The sequence below is a fragment of the Coregonus clupeaformis genome, chromosome 33 (assembly GCF_020615455.1).
Source record: "Coregonus clupeaformis isolate EN_2021a chromosome 33, ASM2061545v1, whole genome shotgun sequence".
NCBI classification, from domain to species: Eukaryota; Metazoa; Chordata; class Actinopteri; order Salmoniformes; family Salmonidae; genus Coregonus; species Coregonus clupeaformis.
The window spans coordinates 760,356-786,191 of NC_059224.1; the positions used below are offsets into that span (position 1 = coordinate 760,356).

At 45.1% G+C, this 25,836-nt stretch overlaps 1 protein-coding gene across 1 annotated transcript in view; it reads left to right on the plus strand.

Moving 5' to 3' along the window:
* Nucleotides 1–25,836, plus strand: part of LOC121548458 (zinc finger homeobox protein 3) — a 163,214-nt gene that overhangs the window by 102,919 nt on the left and 34,459 nt on the right.

Here is a 25,836-nt window from a genome sequence, read left to right on the forward strand (position 1 = left end):
ACTCTGTTTAACCAGATGTGAGGCCCTTTTTCTGCCCAGTGACGATCCGAGACAAGATGGTATTTGTTTTTGACAAACTGGGACATTCCTGCTGTTTGACTGGGCTAGATTTATGGCGTCCCTCCTGGTCCGGTGGAAGGCATAGCCCTCACACTGTCTCTTTGTCTGGTCGGGCCCGCTGCCCTGTCACTGCTATTTTATTAGCTGCTACTAGACAGATTCCCCCACAAGCCTGTTTAGATGGGCCAGAGGAGGCCGCCTGGGCCCACTCATGGATGGTATTTAAAGTGAAAAAACTCCCAGAAAAATGACTATTGCGTATTATTTTAGTGCAGTGTTTTATCTGGGAGCGGGCCCCTCAGACAGGGCGGGGCGGTGGAGAGGAGATTCACCAGTCATTAGAGCAGAAGCACTACATCAAAGACATAGCTCCCATCTAAGGGTTTATGTCTGCTTCTTAAACGTGTTGTATTATGTGTCTTGGCCATCCTCTCGACCTGGTGTCTGTTACATTACAGTGTGCAGGGCACAGCCACTGAGACAAAGGCCTGCCTCTCAAACACTACCCAGAATGAATATGGCCAAGTAGACAAGTGTGTTTCTCTCTGTTGTGTCACTCCTGGGTTTCAGATTAAAGCTCTGCATTTCCTCGTGAAATAGAGCCTCATTTATACTAATGAGTATAAATAAACGACTCAGATAAAAGCATGGGCAGATCTGTTTTCTGAATTTCCCATTGTCTTTGTTTCACACATTGCCTATAAAACGGTTACTGCATATGCAATCATTGCCTGTTGATTTCCAATCCCTGCAGCAGTTTATAAGGGCTTTTTCCTTTTTTATTGTTCCGGGATTTTTGGCATGGTTATTTGTTGAGCCCTCAGAGTTCTGTAAAGCATATTCTTTCATTTAAAAATGAATTTGGAAGACACAAAGACAGGAGAGAGAGAAGGCAAATATGTTGGAAGGCAGCAGAAAAACCACCCTGACCAATTTGAAGCATTAAGATGAATAATCCACTGTTAAGAAACCAAGCAAAGGTCAATTTTCATGCTACCTGCTCAGTAAGCATACAGGAGAGCCCGGCGTATCGAGTCAATTCAGCCGCGCTGCACAGTGAAGAGGAAAGGACACGCAATTCAGACCCACTTTAGAGTTGTGCCGCTACGTTAGACCAAGTGCTGCTATAAAAAGATTTTCGCCTCACTCACTCAGGCCAATGGTCTCATGCACTTGTTTTTGAAGTTTTGAATGCACTCCCTGCCGTGATACATGTAGACTTGGATTGCCAGTTTAGAAATTGTTTATTAACTTGGCCCAAAAAAAGACAATGTGCCTTTATATAAGTCCTTGGTCTGAGATTCAGAATGCACAACAACAGCCTTATTCAGAGTCATAAGGTACAGGATAAACCCGCAGCATCCAGAGAGAGTCTGGGCCTTTACCCAGTGGCAATGCAGGTGAGAGCAGGTGAGAGCAACCAATGCCTATTTAGGAGCAGGTTAGACAGTGCTGTAACACCCTGATGTTGATGTAGAAGCAGAGAGAGAGAGAGAGAGAGCAGAGAGGTCAGTGTGCAGCAGGAAGCATAGCCCAGTGCACCAGACAGGCTAAAGGCCTCTCCTCTCCCCAGGCCCCACAGCCCTCTGTAGGGGATAGAGCTGGTGCTGCTCCCCTGCGTAGCTCCTAATAGAAGTGGCGAGGGATTACACTGTAGCATCTACGGTCCGTGGTCATCTGAATATTAAAACAGGGACTAATGGTTTCTGAGAAAGGTGGCCTAGCACTCAGGGAGTAGTATTAACATCGAGATCCTTGTCACTCTTCTCTGTTCCCTTAATGAACTACGGATAGGGAACTGTGTTGGAAATGACAGGCAAGTCAATGTCTATTAAACAACCAGCACACACAGTTAAGATAACTAGACTAGAGAAACCCTGCTATAGAGAGATGGGAGGGGCTAACCCCAAGCAAGAGCAGCCATTTTGTTTGGAGATAATATGAAAACATCTGCTACAGTTTGGGAGCTAGATAATGTATTAAGTTCCTGTTGGGCTATGATTATGGGGTGTGTTTTGGAAATGAGTGTCTCTCTCATGTATTTGTTGAATATCTCAGGCAGGTGGGAAGGTTGAGACAGGGCACATATTTGGGGGCGAGATGCAGAATGGCATTACAGCGGCGGTGTCTGAATGGACGGTGCAGGTCACCGTCAATCAGCCAGACGGAGCGCTAATCTGCCGCTTGTTTGGTTTCCTCTGGTCCTGTGTCAACGGGGCCCAATATGGCAGGGGGAATTAGGTAAAATGGCCTGTGTTTTTGTCATGTAAAACGAGGCAAGAAAATCTAATTGGGTGGGGGAGAGAGAACGATGTCTCCTTTGTTTAAGGGCCTTCCGCAGTCACTTTCCAGGCCCCATTGTGAGCGGCCCACAATAGCATTAATATGTGCTCCTGGCCTGGGCTCTTCCTTTCTGTGGCTCTCTGTGCAGTCAGCTCCTGTCCGTTCCACTCTGTCTCCACGCTTCACCTCCACGCTCCAACAGCGCTGAGGAGGGGGCACAGAGAGACCCCACCACCACTACTACTCTTTTCCCAATCCCATACACCCCCCCACAGCCCTTACCCTGCCTGCTGCCCCGCTTTCTTATTCCAGCCCATTCAAAAAAAAAAGGAGAAAAGGAAAATTCTTTCCCTTCTTTGTCTGCCGTCCGTTTCCCGCCTCCAGAAAAGTATATTTTCATTTCCTGGTGCATGTTATCTGATTTCAAGAATTCAGTCATTTAATGAGAAATTATTGGAATTGATTGCTCAGTAAGTTAAGAGCCAGTACTTGCCACGAGGGGCGACCAAATGCACGATGAAAGATTTGTGTCTTCGTCAAAAATAAGAAAATACTTTAAATTCCTAACATCATGAGAATACTGGGCAGTGACTCGTTTGATTGAGAGATTGCTTGTGGTACATTACTACTTAGAAGAAGTTGTTACTTCAGCTTACCTGCCAATAAAATATATTAGTAAACATAGTTAATTGGAAGGTTTCTCTATTGTAGTGTTCAGGCTAGAGGGCAGCAGCTTTTTGTTGTTGTTGTTGTATGTAATCGACCCAAACTGTTGGGTGACATTGTACCTGATTGTCAACAGGCAGGTTTGGAGTGCACCCCTGCACTTACAGTGAGTTCTCTCAAGTGTGATGGTGGATAGTCTTCTTTCATCTAAAGATAGGAACCATCTTTAAATTAGCACTTGAGCCTCACTACAAAGGAGTGCACTTAACGCTTATGGGAGCCCCAATACAAATCCCCTGTGATTGGTGACTGTCTACCGTTTTCATTTTGTGGCATTATCATATTCTAATGCATAGACAAATATAATAGCAAAAATAATAATAATTATAAAATATGTGTAAATATGAATATTTCTTTATACAAAAGCATAGTGCATAGAGCTGGGGGCAGGCAGACAGTGAGCTTTGTGACTGGCAGCATCAAGGCTGCACTTTAGCACCTCCCTCAACCCTGCCCATGTGCAAATTGAATAACGACTAACCTCGTCATATTTAGTGCACTATTAATGGCTCTGTGCCTTGTGGAGGTGTAATCATGCGTGATAAAAACCGGGCTGAAGTTACTAAGCTACGAGCTATCTTGTGTGCATTAAAGTGTCCTTTTTTTTGTTGCAAAGGTCATTCATAACTTGGTCGCGCCGTTGATGTACAGTGAGAGATATTGATTGATTAATGCATAAAGTGCTCGGAATCCATTTGGCTCTGTGAAAGGGAATGGGAGAGAAGACTTTCTCTCTCTCTCTCTCTCTCTCTCTCTCTCTCTCTCTCTCTCTCTCTCTCTCTCTCTCTCTCTCTCTCTCTCTCTCACTCACTCACTCACTCTCTCTCAATATTTTCACCTCTCCACCATTGTTCGAAGGGCATCATTTTTCGCCGGCTAAGTTTAAGGGACAAAAGCCCCCGTTTCTGCCAAGTAATGCATTCAAAGGAACATTGATTCTCATCAGTGTCAGTTGAATTACTCTCAAAGGCTTGACAAGGAGTTGCTCTTCTATTAGCCTCTCTCTTCTCCTGCCCCCAAAAGAATGTGTAGCTGTAAGGAGAGTTAGCTAGCAGTCCACCCCATCTCTAAGAACACAAGAAGATAATGTTTTATCTCCAAGTACAGAAAGTTTTATTCTCTTCTTACTCTGAACTTTTCTTAAATGTTAGCTCATTTAGTTAGATGATGGATAGCCTGGCGCAGTCTCTCTCTCTCTCTCTCTCTCTCTCTCTCTCTCTCTCTCTCTCTCTCTCTCTCTCTCTCTCTCTCTCTCTGTCTGCCAGCCAATCCTCATTGTGATCATTGAGCCTTCCATTCATATGCAGTGTACCAATTATTGGTCATGTGTGGTTAATATTGGTGATGTCACAGGGTGTATTTTGCTGGATTTAACCCTACCATGCTGTGTCTCCATTGTCCGTGCCTAGATTGATTCTGGGAGGACATGGATATGCTCCCCTCCGAACTCTACGTGCCTCCTAAGGAGGTTTTGAAGAGCCTTTGAGGGCAGGGTCAGGGGGTCAGTACCTTAGCGCTCCGTGACAAGGAAGAGGAGCCCTTTATCCCTCAGGCCTCCAGCGGGGAGCCTTATGAAAGGGGCCTGAGAGTTGGCCGTTCCCCTAGAAACATGGGCCGCATTAGGGATTCAAAACAGAGTGTGCCATCCTCTGCACCTTTCATCTCCACCGGGGGCTGCTCCATTAGGATCTTTTATCTTTGTGCTGATGGCTGCTGCTGATAATGGGGCTGCCGAGAAGAGCCCAAAAAGTAACACCGACATCATCAGCCGTCCTCCTCCTATAAGTGGAATAGTACATCCATCCATCCTCTATGTACAGATTAGTCCATTCTGAATAAGCCAAATGGTTATGAGAATGTGTTAGGGAGTATTTGTTTTAGGAGAAAATACTATACAGCATTGTGAATGTTATGTGCTGTGGCATGCTGTGTTGCTAATGGTTTGTGGCCTGACCACGGTGGCAGCCATTGCTACACTGAGAGCACTGGTGTCAGCTGCCTCAACACTCTACAGCCACCCCCCATAACCCCAACTGTGACGCCCCCCTCCATATTGCTGGACAACTGATGGTGTTTGAATGATGATTCATTTTTAAACCAATAAGATATGCAGTGTGTGTATACATTTGAGCTATTTATCATATGGTGTTGTATTCAGGGATGTTGTCTATGCCTGTCTGGCAATGCAAAAAAAGCAATATATGATCGGCCATCACCTCCTCCTAGGTGGAGGTATGGAGAGATATTTGAATTAGTTTGCTAATGCTTCTGTAGAATTGCATTAATGCCCCTCTGGTATCACAAGCATCTTGAAAAAGGTTGCTTTTGGGGAAGAAAACACAATCGCATAAATGGTATAGTTATTCATGCAGGCCAATGTTTTTCAAATGTTATAGTAATTATGAGAAACACTCTTGCTTTCCCCTACATAGCCATATTGAAGCAAATCTCATTTCCAAGGCAAAGCGGGGAAGGAACACACTGAATAATCATTGTGTTTAATGCTCTAGTCATAATCCCAGGTTTTATGATGGTTTTCTAATGATTTTCTAATGATGTTAAATATTAGTAGAGAGTACAGCCATAATTTGAACGCAGCGGTCGTTTTGTCAACGCTCTATCAGCACACCCGATTGCAACTGCAATTAATATTGCGCTGGGAATGAGATTTAAGGGCCATCCCTTTTGGTGTTTTATTTTGCCGTCTCCCTGTCCGCCATAAATCCTCATCGCGGAGTTCTTGAAGCTAGCGCCCTCACCCACGCTCCCCAGGTGGGAATACGATTCGGTGCATGGGCCATTTCATTCAGTGCCACTGTCCGTCCACCGCAGTCATTCGTAAATAACGCTGGAGCAGTCCCATTGGATAACACACTCCAGTGGACTCCTGGGAAATAAAAAAAGGAAGGAAGAAGAGGAAGAAGAGATAGAGAAGGAGGAGAAAATGGAGGGAAAAATGTCAGGGAGAGAAGAAGGGGGAAATGCTTCGAATGGCTATCAAACGAGATACAGAAAGCTCAGTCCCTGATGAGTGACAATGTAGAGCAAAATATGTATTGGAGACAAAGGCTTTGTCTCTATCCTGGGCCTCTTCAATGAATTACACCGCCCCCCCTAGCTTTTTAATTAAATGGCTGCAGCTCCATCTCTCTATCCGTAGCTCCCCATTACAGAGGCTAGATAAGGGATTGCTATCTGTAGCATGTTAAGAAAGGCTGCTGGGCAGCGAAGCCTCATGAAATTTGTCACAAGATCTCATTTTCCTCATTGCCAGACGTGATGCTTATAATTGATATGGAGGCAGTAGTAATTTATTGGCCGTCCGCAATTATCATCCCCTACAAATGGGGGGATGTGACTGCAATTTAGTTGGTGGGTTGGGGCAGTAGGTACGTATGTGTGTGTGGTAGTGGTGGGGGGGATGTAGTTTCAGGTTGTGGTGCAGATTTCTTAATTGTTTTGTGTCTTGGTTGGTGTGTGTCCAACCGTCATGATCACTTCAGGATGCAAATTGATGGTGGGCCCCGTATCATAAACAATATGTGGCCTCTATTGCCTGTGTGAGGAGCCGAGGTCACCACGCCAGCTGGACTTTCACACACAGCCGGGGGGTGCGGGGGGGGGGCATGGTGCTGCAACGCTTTGTCCACTTCCATCTCTCTCAAGTCCACATTTATTTTGTTTCTTGATCTGCTCTGGATTTTTTTTTCCTGGAATAATGATGATCATGCGAGAGCTGGGATTGTTAAAAATGTAGTCATTTGAATACTGAAGAGGATCAGGGACTCACTCTCCATCAGGGGGAAATGCAATCAAGCATTTATTATTATATTTTAATCAAATTGTGAATTTATTTACCTCATTACCTTTCGCTGGCAGATTCAGAAAAATATAGGGACACACACAGTCTGTACCCAGAGGGAGATTTGTCAGTACAATCTGAAATAACATGAGAACTCAATCACAGGCTTTTGGAAGCCTTTCCTTGTTTAATGCACGTCGGAGCTGTGTTCTGATTTTAAACCACCTCCCAAGTTCATTAATTTCCCTCTCCTGGTCATAACATTAAATAAATAAATCTTCAGATTGCCAATGCAGCCCGACGAGGCACCGCATTAAAAACATGCACTCATTAACACAGAAATATCATTAGTGATATGAAGGCAGCACTTTAGTTTAAAAATGAGGCAGCTCAATGCCCTCTATGCGCAATGTGGGTCACGTGAACTGTCTGGGCTGAGGACAATGTGCTACTGTAGGTGTTGTCCACTCATTAGCAACGCCGCAGTGGCCGGTTGCTTCCCTGGTGTGTGTGAGTGGGTGTCTGTCTGTCTGTCTCTCTGTGAATTCATGTGTCTAGTGTCAACCCATGTTCATGTATGCAGTGTGCATGCTGTGCAGGTGGAGGCATTAGAAAATGGGAAATGTGACCTCTCTGAAAAAGCTGGAAAGCTCTACAAAAGGCTGGCTAGTGGATCAGATCTCTATTGAAATGAATGAAATTAGATGGCTGGTTCACTGCTTGTTTTCCAGAACCTAATAAACTGATTGGAAGGTATTGTTTGAACCCCATGTGGTTTAGAACTATATATGTACATACACAAGCTAGCATTTTGATGCATGCTTTTTCTTGTCAGTTTGGCATGTGATGCTACCATGGGAAGAATGTTAGCTACATGCCTCCAGTCTTTTTCACTCTTTGATGTGCAACTGCTCATGTAGAATATTGCTTAAAGGTTTATCAACGCCTCTGTTTTCCCTGTTGTGCAGCCGTGAGCACAGTGGTGTGTGTGGAAAGCTGTCACACCAGCGTCCTCCAACCAGCGCCACGGTGGGGGGGTTGAGGGCTGTCACCAGCGCCCACTACGGAGCATGCTCAGTGTGTTCGAGGAGAGGGAACCTGTTTGTTTTGTATACCTGCCCACCTGTTGTGCTGTTACAAAGTTAGACTTTCAAATCAAGAAGCCAGTGGGAGACAAAGACTAGTTTTCTCTCTAACTGTAATAATCATACCTGTTTACTCTTCAGGGAGTCATCTGGATATTTTTCTTAAATAACCCCTCTAAACGACCAGAGTCTTTAATAAAGCAGCCAGGCAGGCAGCCATTACACTAATATCTGGGATGTGAATCACGCAGGAGAGAATTGAGAGATGGAGGCAATGGAGGAACACCGGGAAGGAGGAGGAGGAGGAGGAGGAGGAGGAGGAGGGGGGCCTACTGCGCCCTTCATGCTATTATCTTTATGGCATAGCAAAACATGCTTCAGGCAACCAGCATGAAATTGTTAATTGCTCAGCCCACTTCTGTGTTGCTCTGGGGACAGGGACTGAGAGAGCCTTCAGGAGGACTCGGATCCAGCGAGCGTGGGGTGCCCGACTAACTGCCTGCACGTCTGGCCTCAGCATAGGACACAGCAATAACACTGTCAAACAAACAGCCAACCCCTCCCTACCTCCCTGACCTTCACAGCATTCATAAAGTGGAAATGCAGTTACCAGAGGCACCTTTTAATATCTGCACTACAGTCTAGAAATATGTTTTAGCAAACAGTTTAGTAAAAATGTATGTTCCTGTCGCATTTATATACAGTACTATACTCTTCAGTGATTTGATGTTGACTTATCTCACTAACGTTGCTACAAGGTTGTTTGAAAGACAGTTAACACAAGGTTTTAGGCAGTGATGTGAAAACTGGTCATACGGTTTCCTTCTACCATGAGAAAGCCCTAAAACACTATAACCTCTGCCTTTAGTGTGTAAAGGCAAAAAGTCAAATTTAAACTGGAAAAACGTTCAAGCCTGTTTAGCCTGTGTGTTTGTGTGCGTGGGTGCAGTCAGGCATGTGTCTTGGATGAATGTTTGTGGATGCAGGCCAGGGTATTGTTGGATGTGCCTATCGGGGTGATGTGTTTTGATCAGGCAGTCATGGATGTGATGGAGGAGTGTGTCAGATAGGAGTCAGATAGGAGTGAATGAGCCCTGGCTGTACCCATAACAAAGGGAGGCCTTTGTTTTTTAACAAGACTCAAGGGGGGTGATTGCGCCCCTCCTCTCCATGCGTGGTCATCATAGAGTGCAGTAGTGGTCCTACATGATCCCCAGCACCCCCACACCCCCCTTTGAGTGCTCTGACCCACTTTGGAGTGGCTCCAGGTGGCTCGGAGAAGGGAATGTAAGACGTCTTTTCAAAAAGAGCATCAACCCCCGCCCCTTCACCCTGCTACATGCACAGTCAGAACCCACGGCCCCTCCTCCTCCCTGGCTATCATTTTGGTTCCTGTTTTTAGGGAGAGAGAGCGAGAAAAAGTCAAGGTTAGATGGAGTGCCATATTAATACGGCCTGTCATGCGCACTGATCGTCTTAGGCGGGGAGGAGGATGAGCCCTCACAAGGTGTTGTCTTCAAATAGGATTTCTGCGAGTGAGACATCCTCGTTGGGCGATATCCACCTCAGAGCAGCCACTTTCTAACAGAATGATCTGTTATTAAGCAAATGAAGTGCTGCGGGCCCGACGTTAAATCCCTCCACTTTGTCATGGTGTGCTTTCAGTTATCACACCCTGCTCCCTCATTCATCGCTCATGTTCTCCCCGACTCTGCCCACGCTTTTACTGGGGCGACACTACACTGGCATAGGAGTATTTAAAGTCGGCCATCCCTGTGGAACAGCCGTGACAGAGAAGAGGATTCTACGTGCTAATCAATGAGTCTTAAAAAAGCTACATTGATCTCAATTTAAAAAAGAAAGTCTGAAACGAAACAGGCGGTTTAGCCAGTCAAAGCAGACATACAGTTAAAGAACAGGGGCTGAGCGCCGTTAGCTGTGATCTGCTTGGGAGTATCAAGGGACGGGTGTTTGAGATGTGCCACTTGCAATGGTGTGTATGGCAGATAATCCGATTGAACTTCCTCAGCTGTCTACGAGGAGTGTGAAGAGTCAGTGAGTGTAGCGTTTCCCATTTTGAGTCAGTCTGTTTTCACCCACTGGAATCTTCTAACTTCCTGTTGTTGCAGGGAGAGCAGGGTGACTTTTGACTCCTACGCACCTAACACTGTGTTACTGACCTCAAACCAGACGTCTACACTCCGCTCTGCCTCCCCCACTGCTTCGCCACGCCTCCACCCAGTCGATTGAACGTGCGCCTCTCAACTTAAGCAATCATTTGAAAATCTCTTTAGAAAGTCTGCTTGGACAGGGGCCTTTTGTCTTGGTTGTCCAGAGCCATGAGGAGAATGGGGGGGTGGGGACGTGGGGAATGGCAGCTGCTAGGCAGGAATTGATTGCATTAATTGATATGCCAATATGTAAGCTTGTTACATCCACCATTGCGCAGGATGATGGCTAACAAGTCCTGCTGATCAATGGAACCAATAAAGGCTTCATCCATTAATGAGCAATGTGGTAATTTGATGTTATCCCTAAACCAATTAGAGCAGGCAGTGCAGCTACTGGTAAGCACAACCAGTGGCTCTACTGGTTTATCTCTTTTTCTATACCTCCCTCCCTGCAATCCTCTCTTCTTCACTCTCTGTTGCTGTTGGATTAGATGTGACTGCATTCTGGTCTATTCTGTTGACTGATTGGAGTTTGTTTGGATTTTTTTGTTTCTTCCCCTACCTGACAGTTTATCTGTATTGTAAGGGGCCTCATTTCCTGTGTTTCATTCTCTGTCATTTATGTAGTACTACTTCCTGTCCTCGACCCGGACTACTCCCTTTGTGCAGGAAGTGTTGCTTTACAGACATTGTTTTCTGATGATGTCACCCATCTTACCGAGCAGGCAGTGGGTGCTAGGCTAGGAGGGTTGGTGCAGTCACAGTGTGGTATCTATCTCTACAGAAAGTCTCCCCCAGTGAACAGAGCCCAGCTGTGAGCGCCTGCCTCTTTGAACAGCTGGAAGCAAGTGAGAGGCTGCGCAGCGACAAGCCCAAGCACTCAATAAAATGGCCTCTGATAGACACGCAGTCTGTACAGGAAATACAACACGCTTATAAATCAATAATATTGTTTTCACGTTGAAGAGCAGGACTAGTCCTGCCTGGAATCCATTACCTCACTTATCAGAGAACGACGTTTCAACAGAGAAAATGTTTTCTCCCTCTCGCTCTCCCTCTCCCTCCACATTCTTGACTGATGTGAGGAAAGTACTTATTTCCTCATTCCAGAGCAGGGTTATTACTACAGGAGCAGATATTGAAGATAGGGTGACACCTGGTAAATCTAATTGAAGACTTGGACTCTGAATTTGGAAACAAAAGAAAGCGAGGAAAGAAAAATGATGGTAATCGTACTTGGTCAGCCGGTTGCTCCTAAGCCCTGGTGTCTGAGTAAGTAGCTGAGTAAATGTGGGGTTTCTCTCCTTGTGAGTACTAGCATGGTGACTTGGCCCTCTGTAATTGTTTTTCATAAATTATGGAGGCTGGTCTTAAATATGCATTTGTTTGCTGTTGCAAGGCCTATCAGGAATTGTATGATACACGTTAAATGTGTGATGTCTTGCATGGTTAAGTAATGTCAGGGGACAATGAGTCATTTCTCCTTTCTCACTCATCAAACGGCTCCTAACTGAAAGCTGATATGAACAGGTGAAATTGATAAGATACTATGGAAATCTACTCAGACTGTTCCTGAAACTACCCCACCTTTAAAAGACTAAACACAGACACAATAAAAATTGAACAAAGTGTAAAATGATGAGTGATTAGTTTGGACAATATCTTTTCACCAGAATCCAGTTTATTTAGTGTGTGTTGTGGAAGTGGAGAAAGGCCCATCTGTCTCTCTGCCTGTTAGCCAGAGCTTTAATCGGTGCTTACAGCAAGGCAGGCTAAATAAACAGTAAGTAAGTTGTCTTGGGTAGAAGAACGTCAATGCAACTGCAACTTGCTCATGCCTTTGCTCTGTATAGTTCTGTATTGACCACTCAGGACCCCCGAGAACTCCCTAATTGAAAATTAATATTGAATCAATGCCGCGGTCCATTTGCATATTGATTATAAGCATCCAGGAAGGCACCAAGTATGTGTGGGATCAATAGGGCCTTCTGCAGTGGGCCCGGCGCACTACATCACATGGCAGCTGCCTGCTCCGGAGGTTAATGACTGCCGCTTGTTAAGGAGCTCCTGTCAGGTGGAATCCAGCCGCAGGGGTCTCCCTGCCAAACCCAACCCTGGCAGCATGCGGGGGTGGAGGGTAGAGGAGCAGGAGTGAGGGAGGTCTGGGCACCTCTGCAGTGTTTGGAGGTGAGATGGAGCTACATTCTGCTCTTGTATTGAAGCCTGAATAGACTGAGGCTACTAGTATATGATGGTAAAGCATCACTGCTGCATCACCCACTGAGAAGGGTAAATATGTTTTTTTCCAAAAGAGTAGACTCTTGGGTAAATCTTAAAAGTTGGCATGTAGGCAGACATCCACTCTCTTGTTGGTGTTGTTCTTTATCACATTGATATGTGCTTCATGTGTAGAGTTGAATATCATAAATGCTTTACACTATGACTCTGACAAACAGCAGGCATTTTGGAATATGTTTTTGTGATATTTTCTTATTTTATTTTAATCTTACGCCAAGATTGCTCAATAAAAACAGCATAGTTACCTCCTCCAGAGATGATTGTGTTGAACAGGAAATATTATCATTATTATCATTACTCATAACGATTCAGGAGTTTTTGTTGCCATAGGGGTTTTAAGTGCTGTTAGTTTGGAACTAAGCTGCCTGATTTTAAAATAATCTTTGTATTTTGATGTTTGTTTGTGGTGTTAATAAAAGAAAATACCAGCACAGACTTTTTGTGCCCTAACATTGAACTCTGACTATTTCAAAAGCTCGTAAGATAGCACAGCCATGTGCCTGTGTGTGTGAAATAAAGATCCAGGGAAAGAAAGAGGGGGGGACAGGACATTGTGGGATCAGAGATAACTTGGACTCTCTCCATCTCCTGAAGAGAGCGAAAACAATATTAGGTAGATCAAACGGGTCCTTTTTAATTTGAGATGGAACTTTCACAGCATTAGGAGACAAAAGAGAACCAGAATCCTCCACTTTAAGGCACAGATTAAGATTCAACACATGCATTCCTCTCCCAAACTTCCCGTAATGGGTTCCACATGTTGGAGGGGGAAAGAGGTGGGAGGTGGGATAGAGCGAGAGAGAGAGAGAGAGAGGCAAACGGGTAGAGAGAGAGAGTGAGAGGGAGCCCTTGGCACAGCCTTCCGCTGCCGTTCCATCAACCCTCCTCCACAGGTGACAGCAACACATCCTCCTGCTCAAACTCGATTGGCCGGTTTAGTGGCCGGTTCAGCCACAATAATGGAAGTCTGTGGAACTGGCCGACTCTCTTAACCCACAGGAGACAGGAGACCTGAGGTTGAAGCACATATGAGAGCCGCTTATCCTCCAGTCTATGAAGACAGGGCCATGAATTAATGCCAGTGTGCAGCCTGTCTCCATATGTACCCCCTCCGCCCCCTGCACTGGGAGCTGGGGTCTGGGAGCGGAGAACAGAGCGCCTGGCCCAGGGAACCAGCCTGCATCTGATTGCTTCATTACAGGCCCTTTCATTGACTTGGCTGCACTGAACTGATGAACTGAGGCAGTAGACAAGAGCACATAATTGGGAGAAATGAATTCTTATCACAGCCTTCTCAGGAGGCTGCTGGTCCTGGCTGGAGCCATGAGAGGAGAGGCTTGGGCTGGATGGATGGAGGGAAGGGAGGGAGGGATGGAGGGAGCAGGAGGGAGGGAGGGAGCAGAAGGGAGGGAGGCCCAGGCCTTATGAACTTTGAACTGAAGGCCACAATATTTTGGAATGGGAAAGCACCCCGAATCCACAGAGGTCCTTATTTATTGCGGGGGGTGTGTTGCTTCGTCTTAGTGATTAGTGTTTCATTTCTCTTGATAACTGACACACGGTTCAGAAGATGTTTCAGTAGTTTATTCAGAGGCCCTCAGGAGAGAAGCATCTGCTAGTTAAGAGTTCCTTCACTGGTCTCCACATCAGCTATCGCCCAAACGGTGCCTCTGGGATGAATAATTTATGCCCTACCTGCCCGACTCTCCCAAACGAGCCCTCTCGCTAATTAAAGAGAAGGGTCTTCTGCAGCGGGGACAATAACAACAACAAACAACAACAGTGCTAACAGCTACAGCTACAGCTATATGCATACCAAGGCACAGGGAAATAGGCTAGACGTGGGGCACCTAGCCTAGCGGAGGCGAGCGGTGTACCACAGGACCAATTTAGCGGTGCAGGCCGTGGTCTCAGAGGGCCAGGGCAGGGGTTGTTAATCCAGGGACTAACGAAGGCTCTGGCCCACCCGCTCATTTCCATCCCTGTGTGCACCGTCAGCACTAAACGGAGGAGCAAGGAGGAGGGAACGCGCTGGCTAACCTTTCATTTCACAAATGCTGCTGATGTGATCCTGAGACCATTAGGCTAACAGTTTCCTCTGAAAGTTAGAAAGTAATATTAAATTATGTGGCAGCGCATCCCTCATAATGTTCCCCACACTGCATAAATTAATAAGCCTATTTAGCAGAGCCTGCTGATGGGCCGAGCACACGGCACTGTCTGTGCAACTCAGCTCTCCCCTCCTCCCCCCATCCCCTCTCCTCCCCTCCGCTGCTCATACCTGTTCACTCGGCACAAAATGGATGCCGCCAAGCCATTTAATTGGCCTCCATTTCAGTATCCAAGGGCGTTGGGAATGGTGCTTTAATAATGTCTCCTTTCCCATAGTAGTGCACTTCTTAACTGTGGTTGTGTAGTGTGTGTTTCTAACTACAGTATTAAACCTGTATCTCTCCCCAGTGATAGTGAGTCATTGTTCTGGTCTGTACTGAGGGAATGCTGTCCTGGGCTCAGTGATGGAGGTGAGGGGCTGTAACGTGGAGGAGTAAATACTACATGAACAGGGTCAGAGGTATTTTGGCTTTTGGTTATTGTAAAGCAGCTGTTCTATGTTCTGGCCGTGTCGGTGTGATCACTCACTGCTCTTTCCTCTCCCCTCGCCAAGGAGCCAAAGATAACTCACTGAGTAGCTGTGTGTGACTGTAATCACTTCAATTCCCCTCCTCAGGAGAGCGCCGCCTCAGTCCGCAACCCAGCTCTGCACCACCACCAGATCTCAGCCCCTTTTCACTCACTCTGTTATGACATGTGCATGAGGAATTATAGGGGTCCTGAATACACAATGACACAATTCCACTAAGCATAGCATGAACACAGACCGTCTGGGAAACCCTGGTCTCGAACTACAGGAAGTAGTTGTCTTAGGTGACAGCAGGGCGTGACAGTAATTTAGCCGGAGTAAATTACAACATTAAACTACTTTAAAATGTGTAGGGTTTGGGGGTCTCAGCTAAGAATTAAGTCTCCATTGCAGTCTGGCTGCAGTTAAAGGCCAAACGGTGAGCAGGGGTAAAATTGAAAAGAAATGAAGTGTGTTCACTTGACACATGTGACCCAAGCTGGTGTAGCTGAATGCAGCTGAACCGGCTGTGGAACTGCAGTCAGTTTACATTATAAGGACTTCCAGAGGAAATGCACAGAGACGGAGGAAGAAAAGCGAGAGAGCGTTCGGATGGGAGGGCAAGGGAATTGTGTAGGCCAAATTCTGCCTACTTTGACAAGATTAGATTTTCAGGGCATTTTTTTGTCTCTCTTCTTTCTCAGATGAGCTTGCGCCCATACAGCAAATTGGTAAACTGATTAGCTTCAGATTACTACAGGCTGATAAGAGATTGGATGGATATACTGTTGAGATTAAACAGATAACTAGATCGACTGATAGATGAGTTGGTGCATTGCATCCCTTCCTCTGGCTCCTAGTCCCTTTTGTAATTAAGGCTTTAAGGTGTGTGCATAATCAAATAAATAAATAGTGTAAGAATTATGTGATAATGAATTAATACATGACAAGAAGTGAAGAAAGAAAGCAGCAGCTAATTGCATGAGATGAGTCTTTTTCATTAGCTTTTTCAGAGGGAAATCTCATTATATGCATCACAAACTATAATGCCAGATGAAATCCTGCTTTAGAAATATGTAAATGAGCAAACATTCTGTTGAGTGAAGGGAATCACGAGGGGGTAACAAAACTACCAACCAGAGTGGAGTGACGACCCCAGTTTCCAAAGAGACAGCTCTAGTCTCAAACACTCTCTGTTTACACTGTGCAGTTAGTAGTGCACTGTACACACGGACTACTGCCCAGGACCCTAGGGCTGTTCAGAGACATGCCTGTTTACTCAGTAAAACGTGTCCACCTGTGTTCAGTCCTCTACTGTACCCTGTACCCCTCTGTGTTTCAGACCACCAGTGGTTCAGTCTGCAGGAGTAAGAATAATCACTTAACCTTGAGATTCTGGGGGTACATTTGGGTTTAGGATTGATAAATCGCTTTTCATTAAGCAATTTATTTGTTTTAGTGGATGATTTCAGAGATGAAGAAGTGCATGGCTTGTTAGAAGCGATGGTAGATGATAGTGACTTGTGACTCTCAGTGAAAGATTTAACTTCACTGACAGCAGTTTTGTTTTGACAGTACCTATTTACAATCCACAAGCGACAATATGTTGCAGTTAATTTTGTATTATTTTTATCAGGTGCTGTGAACACAAAATAAGCGTAGTTGATAAGACCTATCTGTAATAATTGCACTGTTAAACCAAGATGGGTTGAGTATGTTGTGCGTAATTACTGTGGAAAACACAGTGTGCCTATTAAGCTGGTCTCAAATGGCAGTAATACAGAAAGCAATCCAATTACCAATAGTTTTTCACACTGGAAATAAAGATTTCTCTAAATAGAAATGATCCACTAACTGCTGATAGGGGATAATTGTGTGAGTGTTGGTGCAGTTAGAGATCTGGTGGATTGTTATCATTTGTAGGGCTAAATGCTGATGGGTTGAGACGGCCTTGTGACACATGACGTCCTGAGTGTGTGTGTGTTTTTGGGACTGGCTCTGCTCTGCTGCCAGGGAGTCTGATAGCTGCTAAATAATTTATCCAGGCTGCAGCCACGTAGCCACGGAGACCAAGGCCCCACCGTGGCTGTCTGGCGACATCTCCTCTCCTGACGGACGGACGGACGGACAGCAATTAGCAGAAAGGGGTGGAGGTGCTGATGAGGGGCAGAGGGGGACCAGAGTATGACCCCCCCCCACACTCCACCCGCACCCACTCATACAAACCCAATCTTCACACCAAGTAACGAACAAGGAGAGATTTATTCCGATCAAAGTGCAGAACTTTTTAATTAAGAAAAGGAGAGGATAAAAAAAGAAAGCTAGAAACAACCACCCATTTTCCTATCAAGGAGAAATGTCAAGCGTGGTGGTGAAGCGATAGTCTGTGCGCGTCCCTTTTGTTGTCCCCTCTGACATTGCAGGCTAATTTTTCATGGTTATTTGAACTGGAAAATGAAAGAGAGGTTTGCGATTATTTCCTATAAATGACAACACAATCACATTACGCTTCACTAGAAACACAGAGAGGATATTGCCTTTTCATATTTCATGTGAAAGTAATGGATGGGATATGCAAAGAGGACCAGAAAGAAAGACAAATGGAGAAAGTAAGCTCCCGTGTTTGATTTGTATTAGAAACCGACCTGATAGAGGGTGGAAGGAGTGGAATTTTTCTCAATAAGTGGTGGCAGTCTTGTGGATGTTTTAAAGTGCCTCCACAATGTATTCATTGAATTCCTTTAGCAGATTGCTATTAGCAGCCAACTGGGGTTGAATCCTGATGACACAGACCCAGTAATGGAAAGGAAGGAAAGGGTACCCAGTGTATCCACTATATTCTCCTCTACAGTAATGCATCATATCCTCAGTACTTGGCCACAGTGTTACTGTTTGGACTGAGCTTTAGTGTAAGTGTTATCCTGAGGGATGGTACATTTAGGTTGACCTGTCACTGTGCTCAGTGAGTCACACATACACACTCCTGTCACCCTGTGGGCTGGCCTGGCTGTGCCCTGGCGTTGGCTTGTCAGCACTGGACAGCAGGCTGACACCCTGTCACACTGACCCAACTAAAACACACTCCCCTGTCCAGTTCAGTTCAGTGCTGAACCAACTCTCCATCCTTACCCCAGTAAGATATCCTTCCAACACATTTGATTTAGCAGGCATAGCAGACAGATAGCATTGGAAAGCAAACACATCAATGATAACTCCCATATCTTATATTTTTAATAAAATTGATTAGCCATATTGGTATTCATAAGCCTAGTAAATTCTGTTTTATCTAGCTAGGCGTACGCTTTTATAAACAAGCAGCCCGTCAGGCCCGGTGCTGACCGTGTGCTCCGAGCCAGAGAGGCAGGCATGCGGGAGGGCCCAGTCTGGAGAGAGAGGGCTTGTGGGTAGTGTGTTTGTGTGTGTTTATGTACGTGGCAGGACCGGGAGGACTGGTGTAGACTGAGGCATGTGGGAGCTGTATGCTGTGAGCTGAACTCCTAACACATCGAGGTGGGCGCTACATACATCCAACCATGGTCACATTGATTTTCTCAGCTGATACCTCCAAAGAGCGATCCACAGGCAGATGGATGCACTACAAAGATATGCAAATGGCCATTCGATAAACCGTCAGGCAGAGCTCTTTTTCAGACGGCCCGCTGTACTGGTGGGTCTGTAGTTCTAAAAAGAGGCGTAAACAGATAAGAACCTGGTAATGGACAACACAGACACGCGTATGCACACATACCTGCCATCTTGCTGTGCGGTAGGACTGGAGAAGCCTATATCAATAATTCCACATTGAAACGAAGCTTCTTAGTAAACTAGGCTGCAGAATGTGAATGTAAAGTAGCATCAAGTTAAATATAAAAATACTCACACACAGTATATGAAATAATATTTTTTCAAGGGCTTCTTCAATTATATTGTTAGCATTCAATTTCTACAGCAGACATAATTTGTGTATATAAAACAATGCAGTGTGTATATTCACATTCAGTCTGCTTTATTTGTCAGATATTAAACAAAAGCAGCTTGGTGTAGATCATATATAATAAATGTGTGGATGTAAAAATGGTGCTGTCTTGTTAAGTACAGCGGGCTGTGTTGTGTGGCTGTGTGTGTGTCTCTGTGGAGAGAGTGAGGCTCTGAAGCTAAGCTGTGCTGTGCTGTGCTGTACCTGGTAATTAAAGGGAGTTTGTGGCAAAAGCCAAACATCGGGAGAGATGAGCTATGAACAAAAGAGCTGTGACAGTTTCAGGTTATGTGATTTTTATGTCCCTTTTTTGCCAAATGAAAAATCAATACATTTTTTCCGGGTTATACATATTCAGCGTGCCCGCCATGCTTCCTCCCTGATGGGGAGTGGGGAGAGGGAGGGGGAGGATGAGGGGGGGGCTACTCGCCTGTCACAACTGTACCATCGCATTTTCCGACCCACTGGTGAATATTTCAGAGTTGATGTGATTGCCCTTCATGACAGCGGTGATGCTTTTTTCCTACCCCCTCCCCTGGATCCTGCTTAGCTAGCCCCCCTTCAATAGTCTAGAAATAGGTGAAGCTATTGTGGTGTGAGATGATGGAAAAGAGGGATGCATTAAGAAAATGGGTTGATTTTAAAAGAAAGACAGGAAGGGGTGGAAGATAAACATAAATGCATGGTTGGGTGTGTGTGTGTGGGGGTGGGTGGGGAGTTGAAGAGTGATGGGGTAGTAGAGTGAGAGTGGCTGTGTCTATGCTCTCTTTGTGCAGGACAGATCTCCCCCAGGCATGGGAGATGAGAGACGTGTGAGCAGTAGTGTGTCCGGTGATGTCTTTGCCTCCTGCCCAGGCTTTTAGCCCATCGCCTACCAGGGAAAAGCACAGTCTGCATCCTCCTTTGTCCATAATGTGTGTATATGCAAGGCTACCATCATACAGGACACAGCGTAATGGCCAGTCAGAGCTGTTTGCGTGTGTGTATTCTGTCTGTATACGTGTGTGTGTAGAGGTTAGCTGGAGAGAGTGATCCCTGAATGCTCAGTCCCTGTGCAGGCACATTAACCTACATCCCCCGCTCCTCTCCTCCATCACTCCACTAAAACACAAAAGAAAAAAGAAATAGAACACCACTATTCACAGATGTATTTATAATGTGTCTAAATATCAATAACACAAGCAATAATTCTACTAATTAGTATTAATTCCTATGAGATAATTACTTTAGGGAAAATACTTCATGCTATTTTTAAAATTAGCATATGCTGTGTGTAGTATACTGTCCAATTAGATAGTCATATGTGGTTTTATGTGAGCTCTATTTTGAAGGGAGAGGAGCTGTTTATCACGATTTATGTCCTGTTTACAGCTCCCTACTTATGGGAGATGTAGAGCATCCATTGCATTAGACATGTCATGTTTGCGATGCAGTGTCACATCAGGTATTGAAACAAAGTGATGTCTATTTAGAATAACAGGATATTCCGGCGGCATGTGTAAATTAGATTTCCCCCTATTAGACGCTGCTGCAGATAAAATAATTCAGTCTGCGTGACCCTCGGTGACCTGAATAAAGGCTGAATGTCCACTGAAATGGCCAGTGACTTTGAAAGGGGGATCAAATTAAGTGTTGCTTGGAAGGCTTAGGGGGGTTGGTCGGGCATGGCGGGGGGGTTAGGAGGGGAGTGCTGGAAGAGAGAGAGAGAGAGAGAGAGAGAGAGAGAGAGAGAGAGAGAGGGGAGGGGGCCCACTGGTATTGTTCTAAGGCAGTGTGAGCTATCCCTGCTGTTTGTGATTAACTTGCTGTTTAAAGTTTTTTTGCTATTAGCTGCCCTAACCCCAGACTCCCACACCTCCTCCTCCTCCCTCCCTCCTCTGCCTGCTCCTCCTGCACCTCTCCCTCCTGCCCCCAGGCCCCAGCCCCATGGAGACACAAAGTATTCATTCACATTTAGATGGTGAGGTCACGGCAGGGCCAGTGGGGAGAGAGTGCCATGTCCTCCCTTAGACAGGTCAGGAATCTAGCACGTAACTCAGTCCCACACCGGCAGAGAGACACCGCGGTCCTTTAAACCAAAGAGGTACTATTTTTTCCTTCCTAAATGTGAGGAGTGTATATGTATGTGTGTGTGTGTGTGTGAGAGAGAGAGGTTTGAGAGACTGAAAGAGCAATATAGATACAAGACACTCCTCTTTGAATGTGTGTGGTTTGTCAGTCAGTTGGTCAGCATGTGCACTGTGTTGGTGTGATGCTAAGTCTCAGAGCGCATGAATCAGACACTGTGTTTATGGTAGCAGGGGCTTCACCCAATCCTCACCACATGTTTGACTTGCTTTATTTCCGCTTGTATCTTACTCTTGTATTTACAATCACTTTGGAAGTTTGCTGTCGACATCCACTAAGTATTAAATATTATTAAATATTAATCACAAACACATTTTAATTTTAATTTTAATATTGTTTAAATAACTAATTCTGCATTTATCACTTATATTTTGTATATCACTTTTATATATTTTTTGGTTTATATCTTATATTAGATTTCGATATCAGCAGTTTGTTGCAGTGTTTGAATGGCGGTGTAGTTGCCTTGTGGTACTGTGGTTGTATCATATATTGTGGCTGACTGTTATTGCTAAGTGATGGCCCATACCTCTCTAACCCCTCACCTCTCTGGTTAGGGAGTGGGCCATGTTTTACTCAGTCGTGGTTTTCTGACAGCTAGCTCATCAGGGAAGGCGTGAGGAGGGGTCTGGGCCGGGGCGAGGATACTTTTTGGGAGGGGTGGGAGTGTTTTTCTGTGTGTTGTGTAGGGGGGCTTGCGTATGGGGCAGAGAGGTGCTGATATGAGGAGCGGACAATGCATGAAAGCCCCCAGCATGGGGCCTGTGTCCCATTGTCCCATGGTACCCTCCTGTCACTTTCATTTGACACCCCCCAGTCCGGAGTCAGGCCAGCTTTGATATGGGGATGGGGTGCAAGGGATGATGGGGGGAGCATGGGGGGGTTTTAAAAGAAAGAAGTAGGGGAGAAAGATAGTCTGTGAGGTGTGAAATAAGATTGCTTTTTATCCGACAGCGCGGCGTTAAAGAAAAGGAAGCTGTCCGGAGCTGGATAAAGCGGGGGAAGTGCACCCCTGATTTCCAGTTGAAGCGCTGTGACACCTGGTTAAAATGATAACAACAGCCTCAATAATCATAATGAGAGTAATGAGAGCTCCGACACACAGCCAGCTCCACACTACAGAGGAGCACCAGTGACTAGCACAGCTCAACCCCCGCTCCTAAAACTCTAGGACTGGGGAGAGGAGAGGGAGAGGTACAGCTCAACCCCCGCTCCTGGTACTCTAGGACTGGGGAGAGGAGAGAGGGACAGACAGGGGCAGGCAGAGGAGTCTGCTGCTGAGCATGAAAGGGAGACAGACAGACATGCAAAAAATGAGCAGGGATTCACTTGTGTGTGAGGAGCACTGGAGCCATTTGCAGCAGGTAGGATTGGATTATTGTGTGGGTTGTTAATATAATGGCTGTTAGCTTAGCATGTGTTGAGCTGCAACAGAGGATGGAGGAGGAGTTTGACTGGCTGATTTCTATGTACACTGTCTATATATGTCATTATTTCAGTCTCAGAAGGAGTGCTGGAAAGTGCAGTGGTTACCATCTATTATTTATTAGTCAGTTTGTGCCTGTCAGTGTGATTAGTATTAGTGTAATCACTGTTCTTCTGGGGGAAGGAAGGCTGTTCGGCCTCATCTGAAGGTTATCACACTGTCTTCACAGTCTCATCTTCACCGGACGCTTCCTGCATAACATCTGCTTTTTTAATCTCCACATATTTCTTCTCCTTTTTCCTTCCCTGTGTCTGTCTGTTGCCGCTCCTCTCTCTCACCTCCCCCTCCTCATCCACCCACCCCCCATTAATGTGTGTGAGTACCTCGCTCTCTCCTGGCTTGTATAGGGTGACACCTATGGGTCTGCCTAAGCCCCTGCACTTACAGGCAGAGAGAGCGAGAAGGAGAGCGGCAGCCGCTTGTGTGGTGTGTTTGTGTGTGTATGTGTATGTTTGTGTGTGTGTGTGTGTGCGTGCTGTGTGTGTGAGCGTGTGTATGTGCCGGGGGGAAATAGATGCTTCAGGTTTTATTTTCTTCTCCATGTCCCACCATTTCACCTGGCTGCTGTGTCTGTGATGCCTTCTGCAGACAGAGAGCTGGTAGGATGGAGAGAATGTGGACTGTCTCCCGTTGACATGCAGTGGAGGGCTGATATTTCTATGGGCTGTAATCTGTGTGTCTGCAGCGGGGGCTTATTCAGCTTGCCTGATTAGATTAACGGAACAGTTTAATATCATTGTATGAGGAGGGTTAATGAAGACAATTAATTAGACGACAACCTCCAGGCTATTGTCCTTTACATTTGGACAATTTGGGTTAGAAATGGCCTATTGCCATAGCTCTGAGTGTTTCTCCCCATCTATTTCCAGTCCTAATCTATGAGTCCATTTTAGTGGCTCTTCCATTTGCATCCTACTCTTAGGCCACTTGTGACCTTTCATTAATTATGTCTGGACCCGGCTTTAATCATTGTGTAATACCGTTGGAGATGAGATGAGGAATAGGCACAGTCATTTGCCACTTAAAGATGTAGTGCCGCTCGTGGAATTAAATGTCTGCATTTCTACATTCATTATGGGGGGTTACTGTGCGTTGTGTGGTGGAAGTGTCATACATCTTGATTAAAAACCAAAATGAAGAAGTGTTGTGAGCGAGAGGGGGCAGGCAGGCAGGCAGCAGAGGCTGGGGGGAGCTCTCTCTGCTACGCCCCACAAGAGATCCGTCTGGAGAATGCTGAGGTGACAGCTGTTGTATTCAGTGACGTTGAATAGAGTTAAAATCTGGACTGTGGATCACTGCAATGTTCCTGAAAAAGCATGTTGAAGTGTGGAGGTGTGGAATTAGACACTGTAAGAGTAGGACAGCTCAGAATGACATGCAGCCCCTTTTTAAAGGTGTACAAATTTACCTGGGGATTATTTTGTAATCTGAGCTCTGCGGTGTGTGGTATTCTAATTCTCTGGGAGTTGTGTGGATTTGTGCAGGCTGGAGTTAGATGGGATTTTGGGGCTAGGCTGCGGCTCTCTTCTGGTTTACCGGGTGATGTTTTAGAACCGCCTCGCCAGCACAGGATGGGCTACGCTGGACGGAACTTGCAGGTTGCCTTGGAAACATAATAGAAACATGGTCAATAATAAAATAATGAAAAATTGTATTTATGCAAGTGGGGTCTGGGGAACACTTAAATGTGCTTTTTACTGGGAGCCAGTTATCCCTGTTAAATACCTTCATTTATACATAGGATCACCGTCTGCTGCTAGTAATAATGTCTAACAACATAATCCATACACCAATCATTTTGTTGTGAGGAGAGGGGCTTCTTACTTTGGGAAACAGTCAGGAACGCCAGGATATTGCTCTTGCCTCATGACACAGAGGTGTTTTCTACTGAGTTAAAGCTTTGTCACTGACAATCTCCTCAATGCTGTAGTTATTATCTTAACTGGAATAATGATAGTTATTGCAATTATGATGCGTGCTTATATGGTATCATCAGTTTACAGTAAGAAGCACTGCTCAGGCCTCTAAATCCAACCTTTTGTTAAGTCAGTGAGAAAATCACATTGACAAACTCATAGGTTATTTTGTAAGATGGAATATTATATTCTAGTATTGAGTTATATGTTATTGCTGTCTTTAGTGAGTGTGTTTCTCTTGGTGCATCAGTGATTAGGATAGCAGAACTCCAATAGCACATTATCATCGCAATTTCAGCCTGATCTAAATGTGTAATCACTTTACACACGCTATAATGTGTCTCTCGTCATATAGCTTTCATTTCTCTTTGATTACATGTGAATATGGAAGCACAGGAAATATCTATTTACCATGAGAACTGAAGGAGATTGAAATGTTTGAAGTACTTCACGGATTGCCAGTCATGAATGAATAGAGATAATACAAAATAAAGCATTTAACCATACCGTGCTGGTAGTGAAATGTAAATCTTTGATTTGATTCAAAATGTTCTATCCAGAAACCATTTTTAGAGGGTATTTGTGCTAGTAAAGTTTGATGGGGCTTTGGGTCTGTGTTTCGGTCCAGGTTACATAGTTGGTAACTACAGTATAGGAGTGTAAGTGCTATAGTAGATCATATGAGGCCATAAAAGTCATGTACGTAGTGGCTTGTCAAGTGGTGAGCTCAGATCAGATGTGTGTTGACTGCAGGGCTGAATATGTGAACAGGATATTTCAGTGGATGTTGTTGTAGCATTGTCAATATATCAATAGACTGTCGAGTAGAGACCTGAGAGTGGAAGCATTTTCAAAAGAACATTTAAGTACATTTGCTGAGAATTAGCTGACTTGTGTAGTAACTGATAGGCCTTATTGACTGTGGCCCAGTTTACTGTTGTCAAATCAATGCTGTTGCGTGCTAGTCGCACTACTTTTAAACAAACTTAACAGGCCAAGGGGCTGCTCAGCGGGGCACTGGAGAGAAATAAAGAAGATTGATGCCCTTTTTATTATCAGTTTTTTGCCATATTTCCCTCGCTGCGTTACTTACAGATGGCATTATCGGATATCCATTGTTTGGAGTTCAATGCTTTTAAATGGGCTGATATATTGAGCTGAGGCTTTTAAGGTCATTACAGGGGATTTCTGTATTTGACTTGGCAGAAAAATCTAATGAATTGCCGGTCTGAAAGTTTTAAATATTTATGATTTTTTATTTTGCAATAGTGAGGAAGTAGAGGTGA